Source organism: Rana temporaria, chromosome 3, assembly GCF_905171775.1.
Source record: "Rana temporaria chromosome 3, aRanTem1.1, whole genome shotgun sequence".
NCBI classification, from domain to species: Eukaryota; Metazoa; Chordata; class Amphibia; order Anura; family Ranidae; genus Rana; species Rana temporaria.
Window position 1 is genome coordinate 18,258,894 of NC_053491.1, and position 14,770 is coordinate 18,273,663.

At 47.7% G+C, this 14,770-nt stretch overlaps 1 protein-coding gene across 3 annotated transcripts in view; it reads right to left on the reverse strand.

The window, feature by feature from the left end:
- Window positions 1-14,770, reverse strand: part of ASB7 (ankyrin repeat and SOCS box containing 7) — a 70,798-nt gene that overhangs the window by 50,112 nt on the left and 5,916 nt on the right. For all 3 annotated transcript variants that reach the window (XM_040342322.1, XM_040342323.1, XM_040342321.1), the window contains exon 2: window positions 1,273-1,317. The gene's annotated coding sequence lies outside the window, so the exon portion shown is untranslated. The remainder of the gene's footprint in view (window positions 1-1,272; window positions 1,318-14,770) is intronic.

The window sequence follows — 14,770 nt, forward strand, 5'->3', positions numbered from 1 at the left end:
GATGGCATGGCACAGTGGCGACAATTGATGGCTTGGCACAGTGGCGATAATTGATGGCATGGCACAGTGGCGACAATTGATGGGCACAGTGGCGACAATTGATGGCATGGCACAGTGGCGATAGTTGATGGCATGGCACAGTGGTGACAATTGACGGCATGGCACAGTGGCGACAATTGATGGCACAGTGGCTGCCTTTGATGGGCACAGTGGCTGCCTTTGATGGGCACAGTAAGGCTGCAATTGTTTTTTTTTTCATTAGAGCCCCCCCAAAAAATGTAAGCACCAGCCGCCACTGGTCCATAGGGGTGAATGGAGGGTCTGATCAGGTTCGCCTGACTGTTTCCTAGACATAAACTAGCAGGTACAACAGGGCTCGACAAACCCCAGGGGCGGCACAGCTCGGGTATCCTGTCTCCGTGCGCACCCCCCCGGCACGATCGCGTTGGGCCGTGGCTTTGCAGCCTTCTACAGTTCTATGCTTCCTTCTGAAATCTGGCGCCCTCTTGTGGTGGCCGCTGGTATGACAAGACAACCAGCAATGCTAACGGAGCTTCCCGACCTACCCATCTCCTTCCCTTAATTTAGAACCCCCCAAACATTATAGGTGACGTTTAAAAAATTCTACAGGTTGCATGTTTTGAGTTACAGAGGAGGTTTAGAGGTAGAATTATTTCTCTCGCTCTAACGATTACGCCGATACCTCACATGTGTGGTTTGAATACTGTTTTCATATGCGGGCGCTACTCACGTATGCGTTCGCTTCTGCGTGCGTGCTTGGCGGGACGGGTGTGTTCCTGGCTCCTAACTTTTTTAGCTGGCTCCTAGATTCCAAGCAAATGTGTCAAGCCCTGAGGTACAACTCCACTGCAAGGCATCATTTTTTATTTTATATTTGCCCAGAGTTGGGCTTTAATACTACTTTGCTATCCCCCCCACCAAAATGCACAGGCAAAGCTTTGCCTTGTCCCTAAAACTATTCTTCAGCCCAGGTTCACACTGGGCTGCGGGAATGAAGCCGTGCGAGTTCAGCTGAACAGTCCCGATTTGAGCCGCGATTACAGACACATCTGTGTAGGTCTCTGCACAGAGGTCAATGTAAATCGCGGGCCGAGATCGCAAAAAAGGTAGTACAGAAACTACTTTTTGAATAGGGTGTAGCCCGTGTCGAATCGCACGTCAAATCGTACCAGAGTGAACCAGGGCTTACACTAGCAAAATGTTATTTTCTTTTTTTTTTTTTTATCACAAGTTAAAAAATGAATGTCTTACCTCTGGTCTTTTCCTTTCACTTCGACAAATTCGAGAACGGCAGACCTAATAAATAAATGCAAAAGAGAAATACAATGTGAAATGACGGCCACACAAAAATCCCACAAAATCAGCATTATCAACACTGAGCAACGACTGTGAAAGTGATGTAGAAGTTGTGTCTCATTGGGGAGATTTGCCTTCACTTCCTGCCCCATGGCTAAAACAGGAAGTGAGAGGCAATCCCTCAAAAGTGAGGGGATTTCTGGTCGTCACCGGAACTAGCGTCCTCATTGGAAGATTTCCCCTCTATTACTGTTCTGGGGACAACCCACAATTTGGGATTTTTTATTTATTTATTTTTTTACCTTCACTTTCAGTGATAAATAGAAAGGATGAATCTCCCTATATATATATATTAAGAAAAAAAAAAAAAAAAAAACATTGGGCCAGATTCTGGTAGAATCCGCGGCGGCGTAGCGTAAGCCTTTTACACTACGCCGCCGCAAATTACTGGAGCAAGTGCCGTATTCTCCAAGCACTTAGGCGGCGTAGTGTAAATGGCCCGGCGTAAGGCCGAGTAATTCAAAGGGAGCGGCTTGCATTTAAATTAAGCGCGCCCCCGCGCTGATCGAACTGCACATGCGCCGGGCATATAAATAGCCCAGTGCGCACGCTCCAGCTCACGACGGAAAACGTCAATGACGCCGACGTGAGCGTGATTGACGTAAAGTCCTATTTGCGAACGACTTAGGAAAACGACGGAAAAAGACGACGCTGACCCGACGCCATACTTAACATGGCATAAGACGGACCTTCGTAAACTTGCCCCTCATATAGCAGGGGCAAGTTTACGCTTACGGAAACGTCGTAAATTCACTGCGTCGTCCGCGCGTACGTTCGGGAATCTCGCGTAAATAGCTCATTTGCATAGACGACGGGGAAAACGAGGCGACACCTAGCGGCGGGAAAAAAAATTGCATTTAAGATCTGACAGCGTAAGAGCCTTACGCCTGTCGGATCTAATGGATATCTATGCGTAACTGATTCTAAGAATCAGTCGCATAGATACGACGGCCCAGATTAGGACTTACGACGGCGCAAATGGCGTTGCGCCGTCGTAAGCCCTTTGAGAATCTGGGCCATTGGCTCCTGCAGTCAGTCAAATCCTGTGAGAAGGTAACAGGGGGTGTGGCCGAGCAGTGCTGCGGGTGTCTATATACACACACACACAACCCAGCTTGGGAACCCTCACAAGTGCCCCCTGTAAAACATGGCTTGCCGAGGGGACACGTGACAGAAGAAGGAGCAGCGAACTGGCGGGGGGACTCCAGAAGGGGAGGTAAGGGACCATTCTGTGCATTCCCAACACACTTAACAGGTAAGTATGCCATCTTTTTTTATTTTAGGAATATAAAATAGCATTTCACCCCTTCCTTACCGCGCTATAGCTGAAAGGCGGCTACAGTGCGGCTCTGCTGTTCCGGGAGGGCGTCCGTCCATTGACATCCCCCATGAACCATGCCTCTTGCACGCCCAGTGATCGCTGTATTCTTTGGATACAGCCAATCACAGATCGTAGTAAAGGGCCAATCACAGCGGCACTTTAACACGTGTTGAGCTGTATCCAATCCCAGCTGATCACATGTAAACAGACTTGCTGGTTATCTGCATTCCTTTCCTCCCATGCTGTGTCTGTCCGGACATCGCTCACACTGATAATTAGGGTACCGATGATCAGTGCCCTATAAGTGCCCATTAGAGAAGAAGAAAAAATGACTTGTTTGCAAAATGTTATAACAGAAACTAAACCAGTTATCAGCGGTAACCAGCAATCCTGACAGAGGACATGCACACAGGGCATAGCTTGTGCCCTGATTATCAGTGCAGCCCCATCAGTGCCTACCAATGCAGCCCCATCAATACTGCCTATCAGTGCAGCCCCATCAATGCTGCCTACCAATGCAGCCCCATTAGTGCCCATCAATGCTGCCTATCAGTGCAGCCCCATCAATGCTGCCTACCAATGCTGTCCATCAGTGCAGCCCCATCAATGCTGCCTATAAGTGCAGCCTCATCAGTGCCCATCAATGCTGCCTACCAATGCTGCCTACCAATGCTGCCTATCAGTGCAGCCCCATCAGTGCCCATCAATGCTGCCTACCAGTGCAGCCTCATCAGTGCACATCAGTAAAGGAGAAAAAATACTTATTTGCAAAATTTCATAACAGAAAGTAAGACATGTGCAGTCTTTTTTCATTTGTTTAGCAAAACGAAAAAAATAAATAAAACCCCAGTGGTGATTAAATACCACCAAAAGACAGCTCTATGGGCCAGATTCTGGTACATCCGGCGTATCTCCGAGGCGGCGTAATGTATGTCATTTACGTTACGCCGCCGCAAGTTTTTCATGCAAGTACTTTATTCACAAAGCACTTGCGTGTAAAGTTGCGGCGGCGTAGCGTAAATCACCCGGCGTAAGCCCGCCCAATTCAAATTAGGCGGGTAGGGGGCGTGTAGCATTTAAATGAAGCGTGTTCCTGTGCCGAACGTACTGCGCATGCGCCGTCCGTAAAATATCCCAGGGTGCATTGTTCCAAATGACGTCGCAAGGACGTCATTGGTTTCGACGTGAACGTAAATGGCGTCCAGCCCCATTCACGGACGACTTACGCAAACGACGTAAATTTATAAATTTTGACGCGGGAACGACGGCCATACTTAACATTGGCTGCTCCTCATATAGCAGGGGCAACTTTACGCCGGGAAAAGCCTAACGTAAACGTCGTAACTTTACTGCGTCGGCCGCGCGTACGTTCGGGAATTCGCGAATCTAGCTAATTTGCATACTCGACGGGGAGACCGATGGAAGCGCCACCTAGCGGGCAAAAAAAAAATTGCAGTTAAGATCCGATGGCGTAAGAGCCTTACGCCTGTTGGATCTAATGGATATCTATGCGTAACTGATTCTAAGAATCAGTCGCATAGATACGACGGGCCAGATTAGGACTTACAACGGCGTACATGGCGTTGCGCCGTAGTAAGCCCTTTGAGAATCTGGGCCTGACTGTCTAAAAAAAAAAAAAATGATAACAATTTTATATGAGTACAGTGTAGCATGACCGCGCAATTGTCATTCAAAGTGTGACAGCGCTGAAAATTGGCCTGAGAAGGAACAGGGCATAAGTGCCCAGTAAGCAAGTGGTTAATATCACTAACCTATCAGTTAAAGTGGTTGTAAAAGGCTAAAGCTATTTTTTTTGTTGCTTTAAAGCAATACTAAAGTCTTGTTTTTTGAAATAACAAACCAGTCATACTTACCTGCTCTGTCGCAGTGGTTTTGCACAGAGCAGCCCCGATCCTCCTCTTCTCTGGTCCGTTTTCGGTGCTCTTGGCCCCTTCCTACTATTGAGTGCCCCCCCCCCCCCCCCACAGCAAGCAGTTTGCTATTGGGGCACCCGAGCCGAGCCACAGCTCCGTGTTGTCCGTTCCCACTCTTTCACCTCATTGGCTCACTGAGAACAGCGGGGCCGAGCAACACCGTGCTTGTCATTGGCTCCCATTGCTGTCAATCAAATCTATTGACGAAGGTGGGGGACCGAGCAACACCGTGCTTGCCATTGGCTCCCATTGCTGTCAATCAAATCTATTGACGAAGGTGGGGGGACCGAGCAACACCGTGCTTGCCATTGGCTCCCATTGCTGTCAAACAAATCCTGTGATGAGGGGACAGGGCCAAGCTGCACTGTGTTTGCAATTGGCTCCTGCTGTTAACCAAATCCAATGATGAGGGTGCCGGAAGCAGGGCCAAGCCACACTGTTGGCCATTTGCTCATGCTGCTGTCAATCAAATCCTGTGATGAGGGGGCAGGGCCGAGCTACACTGTGTTTGCCATTGGCTCCTGCTGCTGTCAATCAAATCTAATGACGAGGGAGTCGTGGACAGGGCCTAGCCACACTGGGCCATTGACTTATGCTGCTGTCAATCAAATCCATTGACGTTGGAACTGGGCCAAGCCACACTGTTTGCCATTGACTCCTGCTGCTCCTGCTGTCAATCAAATCTAATGAAGAGAGAGTGGGGCAAAGCCACAGTTTGCCATTGGCTCCTGCAGCTGTCAATCAAATCTAGTGAGGAGGGAGTCGTGGACAGGGCCTAGCCACACTGGGCCATTGACTTATGCTGCTGTCAATCAAATCCATTGACGTTGGAGCGGGGCCAAGCCACACTGTTTTCCATTGGCTCCTGCTGTCAATCAAATCTAGTGAGGAGAGAGTGGGGCCAAGCCACACTGTTTGCCATTGGCTCCTGCTGTTGTCAATCAAACCTAGTGATGAGAGAACAGGGTGCGGGGCCAAGCCACACTGTGTTTGCCATTGGCTCCCATTGCTGTCAAACAAATCCCGTGATGAGGGGGGCTGAGCAAAGTCGCACCGTGTTTGCAATTGGCTCCTGCTGTCAATCAAACCTAGTGATAAGGGTGCCGGAGGCAGGGCCGAGCCACACTGTGTTTGCCATTGGCTCCTGCTTCTCTCAATCAAATCTAGTGACAAGGGAGCGGGGCCAAGCCACACGGTTTGCCATGTGCTCCTGCTGCTATCAATCAAATCCTGTGATGAGGAAATTCCGGTAAGTGTGGGCACAATAGGAATACGGATAAGCCACACTTGCTGTGATCACTTTGTGAAGAGGGAAAAACAATCAGTCATTACTCTTCACCAGCACAAGCACATTCTTGAACTGTTTTGAATGCTTTATTTATTTATCCAGAGTTTATTTATATGCATTCGAGATCACTTCTCACCAGCACAAGCACTTTATGGACTTTTTTGAATGGTTAATTACTTGAGGACCGTCTAACGCCGATATACGTCGGCAGAATGGCACGGCTGGGCACAAGCACGGCCTTTAAGTGCCCAGCCGTGGGTCGCGAGCGCCGCCGGCAGCGCGCTCGCGACCCGGTCCGAAGCTCCGTGACCGCGCCCGTAGGACCCGATCGGGGAGAGGCGAGTGTAAACAAACCTTCCCCGTTCTTCTCTGTGGCTTGTCACTGATCGTCTGTTCCCTGTCATAGGGAACGACGATCAGTGACGTCACACGTCCAGCCACGCCCCCTACAGTAAGAAACACAAATCAGGACACACTTAACCCCTTTAGCGCCCCCTAGTGGTTAACCCCTTCACTGCCATTGTCATTTTCACAGCTGTGAAAATGACAATGGTCCCAAAAATGTCCGATGTGTCCACCATAATGTCTCAGTCACGAAAAAAAACGCTGATCGCCGCCATTACTAGTAAAAAAAAAAATTATTAATAAAAATGCCATAAAACTATCCCCTATTTTGTAAACGCTATAACTTTTGCGCAAACCAACCAATAAATGCTTATTGCGATTTTTTTACTAAAAACATGTAGAAGAATACGTATCGGCCTAAACTGAGGAAAAGAAAGGTATTTTTAATATATTTTTGGGGGATATTTATTATAGCAAAAAGTTAAAAATATTGAATTTTTTTCAAAATTGTCACTCTATTTTTGTTTATAGTGCAAAAAATAAAAACCGCAGAGGTGATCAAATACCACCAAAAGAAAGATCTATGTGTGGGGAAAAAAGGACGCCAATTTTCTTTGGCAGCCACGTCGCACGACCGCGCAATTGTCAGTTAAAACGACGCAGCGCCGAATCGCAAAAAGGGGCAAGGTCCTTTTTACCTGCATAATGGTCCGGGGCTTAAGTGGTTAAACAGCAATTTTTTTGGACTGATTTGAATGTTCAACTAAGGACTTTCATTTTTTGGTTTATCCACTTATTTATATGCATATGTTTATGTCCATTTATTAATAATTTTTTTCTGTCATAATTTTGCACATTATATACTGATTGTCACATTCACACCCGCATCAATATATCATCACCACCTTTTTAGGAGAGCCAACTATCACCAACTGAACAGCGCCACACCTACTTATCTTTCTCCTTCATTTGTTTACTCCACCTAGGTGGTAGCAATTTGTAGAGGCAGCAGTTCTCTTTATAATTTTACCATTTATTTTAAAAAAAAAATTCCCCTGCTGGTCCTTTGTGCGAAATCATACCCCGAGCTACACTGTTTGCCATTGGCTTCTGCTGCTGTCAATCAATCAAATCTAATGACGAGGGAGTCAGGGACAGGGCCTAGCCACACTGGGCCATTGGCTTATGCTGTGGTCAATCAAATCTAGTGACGAGGGAGTCGGGGACAGGGCCTAGCCACACTGGGCCATTGGCTAATGCTGCGGTCAATCAAATCTAGTGACGAGGGAGTCGGGGATAGGGCCTAGCCACACTGGGCCATTGGCTAATGCTGCAGTCAATCAAATCTAATGAAGAGGGAGTCGGGGACAGGGCCTAGCCACACTGGGCCATTGGCTAATGCTGCGGTCAATCAAATCTAGTGGCGAGGGAGTCGGGGACAGGGCCTAGCCACACTGGGCCATTGGCTAATGCTGCGATCAATCAAATCTAGTGACGAAGGAGCGGGGCCAAGCCACACTGGCCCATTGGCTAATGCTGCGGTCAATCAAATCTAGTGACGAAGGAGCGGGGCCAAACCACACTGGGCCATTGGCTTATGCTGCGGTCAATCAAATCTAGTGACGAGGGAGTCGGGGGTAGGGCCTAGCCACACTGGGCCATTGGCTAATGCTGCTGTCAATCAAATCTAGTGACGATGGGGCCAAGCCACACTGGGCCATATGCTTATGCTGTGGTCAATCAAATCTAGTGAAGAAGGAGCTGGGCCAAACCACACTGGGCCATTGGCTTATGCTGCGGTCAATCAAATCTAGTGACGAAGGAGCGGGGCCAAGCCACACTGGGCCATTGGCTTATGCTGCGGTCAATGAAATCTAGTGACGATGTAGTGGGGCCAAGCCACACTGGGCCATATGCTTATGCTGCGGTCAATCAAATCTAGTGACGATGGAGCAGGGCCTAGCCACACTGGGCCATTGGCTCCTGTTGCTGTCAATCACATCTAGCGACGAGGGAGCCAGGGGCATTGCCGAGCCACACTGAGTTTGCCATTGGCCCCTGTCAATCAGACCTAGTGATGAGAAAACGACGGGCTCAGGAGTGAGCCTGAACAAGAACCCCCAGCACAAGTGGCACTTCAAATGTGTTCCCTCACTGTATGGGGGACTGTGTGACGGGGGAAACACACAGATCTGTCTTCCTGCATAGCAGAAAGAAAGTATTCTGTGTGATCTCCCCTGTCAGAATGGAGATCTGCCTGGTTTATACAGACACAGATTGCCGTTCTGTCACTGCAGGGAACGATCGCAGGTGGCCGGCGGACTCGTGCCGATTGGCTCCCCCCACTGGACAATGGGAGCACGCCCACAAAAGCGAGTTCCCGCGCCGGCGTACAGCTACGAACGAGCCACATTGCCGCAGTATAATGATGGCGGCTGGTCGGGAAGCAGTTACCGTATATACTCGAGTATAAGCCGAGTTTTTCAGCACATTTTTTGGTGCTGAAAATGCCCCCCTCGGCTTATACTTAAAGCGGTAGTTCACCCTCACTGGCTTGATTTTACCATCGAGACAGGCATTGTAGCGCGAGCTACAGTATGCCTGTCCCGATTTTTTTAACCCCGGACTCACCTTGTAATCGGACATCGTAGATTTCGGCTCCCGCGGGGAATGGGCGTGCCTATGGAGAGGGAGGATGATTGACGGCCGGCCCTGGCACGTCACTCTCCCCGAAGACAGCCGGAGTAGGTCTCGGCTCTTCACGGCGCCTGCGCACAGGCTATGCGCAGGCGTCGTGAAGAGCCAAGCCTATTTCGGCTATTTCCAGAGAAGCGTGACGCGCCAGAGCCGGCCGTCAATCATCCTCCGTCTCCATAGGCACGCCCATTCCCCGGTATCTTCGACCTACGCGTACAAGGTGAGTACGTGGGTAAAAAATTCGGGACAGGCATACTGTAGCTCGCGCTTCAATGCCTGATTTTATGGTAAAAGAAAAAAAAAAAATTTTTTTTACGTTGATAGGGTGAACCCCCGCTTTAAGTCACCTTTTTGCGCCTGATATCCCGGACTTTGGGGACCCGGTACCGGCCGGCCGTAGGTCCTCTGGCACACATGTAGCCCCACTCTTCCTCTACAAGTGTGCAAAGTTTGTTGTCTGGGGGACCTACGGCCGGGGAGCACTAATTCTTCAATTCTAGAAAAAACAAGGAATGCCCCCTCAAGGGTGGGACTTTAAAAGTGACACAAACAAGTTTTGTACTTGTTTGTGTCACTTTTAAAGTCCCACCCTTGAGGGGGTATTCCTTGTTTTTTTCTACAATTATTAGGGATGTGGTGACTTACAAACATTTACAGTCTCCAGATTGTGGGGTCCTCTTTTCCTAATTCTTCATTTCAGGCACCCCTTCCATAGACTCCCATGTTAAACGGTAATTTCTCTGGTAACTTTGGGGACCCGGTACCGGCCGTAGGACCCCTGGACCCCAATCTTGGCACACATGTAGCCCCAGTTCTCCTCTACAAGTGTACAAAGTTTGCTGTCTGGGGGGATCTACGGCTGGGGAGCACTGAATTTTTCAAAGCCGGGCACCCCTTCCATAGACTCCCATGTTAAACGTAAGTCTAGTCATGGGCACAGTGAGGCACGGGCACAGCGAGGCATGCACATGTACACAGTGTAGCAAAGTGAGGCATGCAGATGGACACCCTAGGGGCTTATACTCAAGTCAATACGTTTTCCCATTTTTTTTTGTGGCAAAATTAGGTGCCTTCGGCTTATATTCGGGTCGGCTTATACTCGAGCATATACGGTAAATAGCACTACTGAAGTTGCTTCAACTTTAGAAAAGGTTCCTGTACTACTTCAAGGTGACTTCTATTCTATACCAGGGTTTGACAAATTTGCTTGGAATCTAGGAGCCAGCTAAAAAAAAAGTTAGGAGCTAGAAAACGCGCCCCGTCCCGACGAGCATGCGCGCAGAAGCAAACACATACGTGAGCAGCGCCCGCATATGTAAACGGTGTTCAAACCACACAAGTGAGGTATCGCCGCAATTGGTAGAGCGAGAGCAATAATTCTAGCCCTAGACCTCCTCTGTAACTCAAAACATGCAACCTGTAGATTTTTTTAAACGTCGCCTATGAAGATTTTAAAGGGTAAAAGTTTGTCGGCATTCCACGGCCGGACGCAATTTTGAAGCGTGACATGTGGGGTATGAATTTACTCGGCGTAACATTATCTTTCATAATATTAAAAAAAATGGGGATAACTTTACTGTTGTCTTATTTTTTAATTAAAAAAAGTGTAATTTTTTCCCAATAAAGTGCGCTTGGAAGACCGCTGCGCAAATACGGCATGACAGAAAGTATTGCAACGATCGCCATTTTATTCTCTAGGGTGTTAGGATAAAAAATATATATAATGTTTGGGGGTTCTAATTAGAGAGAAGAAGATGGCAGTGAAAATAGTGAAAAATTACATTAGAATTGCTGTTTAACTTGTAATGCTTTACTTGTAATACCAACGGCCACCACCAGATGGCGCCAGCTCACAAAAAAAATGTTGTCGAGCCCTGTTCTATACGTCTATCAAATTAGTACTCAAGTTGCCAGGAAGTTGCCTGGCAAAGTCGCACCGCAGGCTGTGGCAGTGTGAACCGAGCCTTAGTCAAAGCTTGTTGTTCACACTGCTCTGAAGCCCGTGTGAAACGGCCCTTAAACCCTTTGTAGTCTTTAGCCAGAGATGCACGTCAACGAATGTGACAGGGTGACATTAAAGCAGAGTTCTGACAATTATTTTTTTAAAGTCAGCAGATACAAATACTGCAGCTGCTGACTTTTAAAATAAGGACACTTACCTGTCCGGGGCGCTCGCGATGTCGGCTCCCAAAGCCGATCTACCGCTCGGGTCTCGGGTGATGATGCCGCCGCCATCTTTGGTAAGGGAATCAGGAAGTGAAGCCGTGCAGCTTCACTTCCTGGTTCCCTACTGCGCATGCGCGACTCGCGCTGCGCGATCCCACTGGTACCTGCTGTCTTCTGGGACCTGTGTGTCTCCCAGAAGTCAGCGGGGGGGACGGAGAAGGAGCTGAAAGTGGCGTAGATACCCGCGGGTGGTTCGGGTATCTATGCCCGGAAGTGGGAGCAAAATACCTGGATTACACAGATAACTGCTCCCCCCTGAAAGGTGCCAAATGTGACACCGGAGGGGGGGAGGAACCGAAAAAGCGGACGTTCCATTTTTGGGTGGAGCTCCACTTTGATGAGCAGATCACTAGATATATTAACCACTTAACGCCCGCCGCACGACTATTTACGTCCGCAAAATGGCACGGACAGGCAGATGGGCGTATTGATACGTCCTTGCCTTCTAGCAATAGGGACCACCCCCGCTGAGTGCGGCTCACCTCGGGGAGCGATCCGGGACGACGGCGCGGCTATTCGTTTATAGCCGCTCCGTCGTGATCGCTCCCCGGTGCTGAAGAACGGGGACATCCGTATGTAAACACGGCTTCCCTGTGTTTCACTGTGGCGACGTATCGATCGAGTGATCCCTTATATAGGGAGACTCGATTGATGACGTCAGTCCTACAGCCACACCCCCCTACAGTTGTAAACACACACTAGGTGAACACTAACTCCTACAGCGCCCCCTGTGGTTAACTCCCAAACTGCAACTGTCATTTTCACAATAAACAATGCAATTTAAATGGTCCCAAAAATGTGTCAAAATTGTCCGAAGTGTCCGCCATAATGTCGCAGTCACGAAAAAAATCGCTGATCGCCACCAATAGTAGTAAAAAAAAAAAAAATATATAAAAATGCAATAATACTATCCCCTATTTTGTAAACGCTATAAATTTTGCGCAAACCAATCGATAAACGCTTATTGCGATTTTTTTTACCAAAAATAGGTAGAAGAATACGTATCGGCCTAAACTGAGGAAAAAAAAAATGTTTATATATGTTTGTGGGGGATATTTATTATAGCAAAAAGTAAAAAATATTAAATTTTTTTCAAAATTGTCGCTCTATTTTTGTTTATAGCGCAAAAAATAAAAACCGCAGAGGTGATCAAATACCACCAAAAGAAAGCTCTATTTGTGGGGAAAAAAGGACGCCAATTTTGTTTGGGAGCCACGTCGCACGACCGCGCAATTGTCTGTTAAAGCGACGCAGTGCCGAATTCGCAAAACCTGGCCTGGGCATTTAGCTGCCTAAAGGTCCGGGGCTTAAGTGGTTAATGAAAGCTGCAGATTGAAATTCCAGGATAAAATGAACCCCTCTCTATCCGATTGCCAAATCTAGAAAAATAGAAATCTTTCCAAATCCCCATTTTCACTTACCTTAAAGTGGAAGTAAACCCTCCTATAATTTTCAGGCAAGGAAGCTGCCATCGTGGCCTCTGTTTAATCTTCAACTGCCATGGTGCTGCACATGTGATCAGTTATGACACCAGCCATTGGATGGTTTGACAGTTTGGTTGAGAGCACAACCAATGTGACAGTTAGCATTCCCGGCATGCCAGGAATGTAACTGCTTTTTGAAACTGTTGAATTGATGGGTTTACTTTCGCTTTAAGCGCCAGTCATGTGACCATCCAGCGTAGGGTCCTTCTCTCCGTTTACTTCCTGGAAAGATCCTTCTTCCGGGTGTCCACATCACTGGCTGCGGATTGTGGACAATTCCCATTGGTTGGCCAGCGGAGGGGTTCTCTCAGGATCCAAAAGACTACCGAGGTCGGACCAAGGGGACTAGACGGCGATTGTAAATGTGCAGCGCTGAACTTAGCAATCCCCACAGGCGGAAATAGTGTCAGCCTGGGACCTGGGTGGAAGGACTCAGGTGAGTATAGCTGGCTTCACCATTTAACCACTTAAGACCCGGACCTTTAGGCAGCTAAAGGACCTGGCCAGTTTTTGCGATTCGGCACTGCGTCACTTTAACTGACAATTGCGCGGTCGTGCGACGTGGCTCCCAAACAAAAATGGCTTCCTTTTTTCCCCACAAATAGAGTTTTCTTTTGGTGGTATTTGATCACCTCTGCGGTTTTTATTTTTTGCGCTATAAACAAAAATAGAGCGACAATTTTGAAAAAAATACAATATTTTTAACTTTTTTCTATAATAAATAGCTGTTTACATACAGCTCTCCCCGTTCTTCAGCTCCGGGGGCCGATCGCAGGACTCCAGCGGCGATCGGGTCCGCGAGTCCCGCGGCCACGGAGCTTCGGAACCGGGTCACGTGCACGCGCCCACGGCGCACGCGACCCCACGGCTGGGCTTAAAGGGCCACGTACATGTACATGGATGTGCCCAGCCGTGCCATTCTGCCGACGTATATCTGCGTGAATGGGTCCTTAAGTGGTTAAGAATAAAGTAATACCTGGCAGGATAGGGGGTGGGAGGCAGGGCTGGAAAACGTTAGGCTTTAAAAAATACCTTAAAAAGGTTGTAAAAGTAAAACATTTTTTTCCCCTAAATGGCTTCCTTTACCTTAGTGCAGTCCTCCTTCACTTACCTCATCCTTCCATTTTGCTTTTAAATGTCCTTATTTCTTCTGAGAAATCCTCACTTCCTGTTCTTCTGTCTGTAACTCCACACAGTAATGCGAGGCTTTCTCACTGGTGTGGAGTGTCGTGCTCGCCCCCTCCCTTGGACTACAGGAGAGTCAGGACACTCTCTACGTTGCAGATAGAAAAAGGAGCTGTGTGTTAGTGGGCGTCCTGACTTTCCTGTAGTCCAAGGGAGGGGGCGAGCACGACACTCCACACCAGGGAGAAAGCCTCGCATTACTGTGTGGAGTTACAGACAGAAGAACAGGAAGTGAGGATTTCTCAGAAGAAATAAGGACATTTAAAAGCAAAATGGAAGGATGAGGTAAGTGAAGGAGGACTGCACTAAGGTAACGGAAGATATTTAGGAAAAAAAATTAACTTTACAACCCATTTAACCTTCTCAAATAGGAGTTGATTGAGTCTCGCCCATAAAATAATTTTCAAAAACAGAGCGACAATTTTGAAGAAAATTACTATATTTTTTACTTTTTGCTATAATAAATATCCCATATATATATATATATATATATATATATATATATCCTCAGTTTAGGCCGAAATGTATTCTTCTACATATTTTGGGTAAAAAATTAGCAATAAGCGTTTATTGATTGGTTTGCGGCTTTGCGCAAAAGATAAAGCGTCTACAAAATAAGGGGATAGTTTTATGGCATTTTTATTATTTTATTTTTTGTTACCCAGTAATGGCGGCGATCAGCGATTTTTATCGTGACGGCGACATTGTGGCGGACACATCGGACACCATTTTGGGACCATTGTCATTTTTACAGCGATCGGTGCTATAGAAATGCACTGTGATTACTGTAAAAATGACACTGGCAGTGAAGGGGTTAACCTGTAGTGGCCATTGAAGGGGTTAACTGTGTCCTAGGGAGTGATTCTAACTGTTAGGGGGGTGTGGCTACGAGTGACAACACTGATCGCTGTTC